The sequence below is a fragment of the Limulus polyphemus genome, unplaced genomic scaffold (genome assembly GCF_000517525.1).
Source record: "Limulus polyphemus unplaced genomic scaffold, Limulus_polyphemus-2.1.2 Scaffold5773, whole genome shotgun sequence".
Taxonomy (NCBI): domain Eukaryota; kingdom Metazoa; phylum Arthropoda; class Merostomata; order Xiphosura; family Limulidae; genus Limulus; species Limulus polyphemus.
In genome coordinates, this window is record NW_013671383.1 from 45,382 (window position 1) to 47,231 (window position 1,850).

Genomic DNA, 1,850 nt, shown 5'->3' on the forward strand with positions numbered 1-1,850 from the left:
ATGTATATTGAACTTATATATATATATATATATATAAGCACAGTATCAAGTTATTAGTAACATTAAACTGTATTACAAAAAGTACATTTACATCTGAAAACCTTTGGTGAAATGTTACTTGATTAACACTTTTAGGATTAGATTTAAATGGGTGATATTTGTGAACCATACTATATAACATTTGGTTCTATAAAACCTATTTAAAAGTTCCATATCTTTTCATATGTAGTGTTTCTCAACCACTGTTCCATGGACTGGTGCCAGTCCATCACAAACGTCTTGCCGGTCTGTGGAATTTCACAAAAACTGATAGAATATTCACAAGTAAATCGTAATGGTTTTTTGTTATTTCCCGACAATTTAAGGAGGCAGCGAGCTGCTTCCTGGTATCAAAAAGGTTGAGAATTGCTTAACGTAGGAACTTGTCCATTACCCTTCACAAACATAAAGTTCTGCCCCACATAAAAGTGGGCTGCCAAAAAGATGTATTGCTATTTGAATGTTTTCACCCACGAAAGTATGCGAGCATAGTTAGTAGTTTTATTTATGTTCAGGTTGAGAAATTTCTGCTGATGAATGAGACTTTTTGTCATAATTCCTTGACAACAAGTTGAGTATGATAAATTGCAATTATATATGTTAGCTTTGCAACATGGGAGAGAAATAAGAATAAAAATAGTAACACTTTTTTTCATTAAATGATATTTATATGGACTATATAAAAAAAATCTAATAAGCATATAAAAGACAATATTTTTTTATTATTATTAGTAAATTGAAACTTTATTAATAGCACAAGCTCTATGTTGTTGCTTTTTGCCTCTACACATTTGGACTTTAACTGGAAAAAGCTAATTTTGTCACACACAAATAATGATATTTTTATGATGCCACTGGTGACAAGTACAACAAATGCTTTATGGATTTCAAAAACTTTGTGTTAATGGATCTGTGATATACAATATTAAAATATTTCAGTTAGAAAACAAGTACCCAACTTCATACAAAAGTTTATTATGTTATAATGGTTGAAAATAAGATTTGTGTATTTGATATCCAAAAAAGGTTGAAATCTTCATACAAACTATTCTGTTTTAAGAATAATGACCAAAACGGTTTAATTCAAAAGTTATATATTGAACTTTACACTGAAACAAATAAAAAAAAATTATCTTCAGTATTATAAATAAACATTTTGTCTTTCAAGCTTTCCTTGCATACCCACCTATGAGAGGAAGAAAAGTAAAAAATTAAATCCACCTATTATTTTTTCGGAATTCATTCATTCCTACCTTAAATGTGTGTAAGGTGCCATCTTTCACTACTGCTGATGCCAACTCATTCAATAAGCCTCTTTTCAAGAGGAATAAAGTAAAGATATTCCTGTGAGACAACACCTGTAAACTCTTCTTTTTTTATTTTCTTAGATAAGGAGATCAAAACTGTACACAGTACATCAAGTGAACCCTAACTAGTAACTTATACAAGAGATAATTTGACTTCAAATCAACATGTTTGTAAATATATCCTCAAATTCCACTAGCTTTATCACTAACAATTAAGCAATGCCTCGAGGGCTTAAGTGATCACCACTATACGAAGATCCTTTTGTTCAGTAATGCCATTGAGTGGATTCCCATCTTTATTAATGCTCTAGCGTCAGGTATGTCAAAGTGTGCATGTCATGACATTTTGGAGAGTTACATTAAAATTTAACTACTTTATTTTATTGTATACAAATAAATTTGGCATCAAAACATAGTTAATGAATCAAATTTTAATATTATACAAGTTACAATTTCTTAATTTTATAAGGAAACGTTAAAAAAAATCCTCAATCTCCCTTAGTA

At 29.6% G+C, this 1,850-nt stretch overlaps 1 protein-coding gene across 1 annotated transcript in view; it reads left to right on the forward strand.

The window, feature by feature from the left end:
- LOC106472961 (pecanex-like protein 3) overlaps nucleotides 1-1,850 on the forward strand; it is a gene marked incomplete at its 3' end in the record, with an annotated part of 49,283 nt that overhangs the window by 35,911 nt on the left and 11,522 nt on the right. The gene's annotated exons all lie outside the window — the stretch shown is intronic.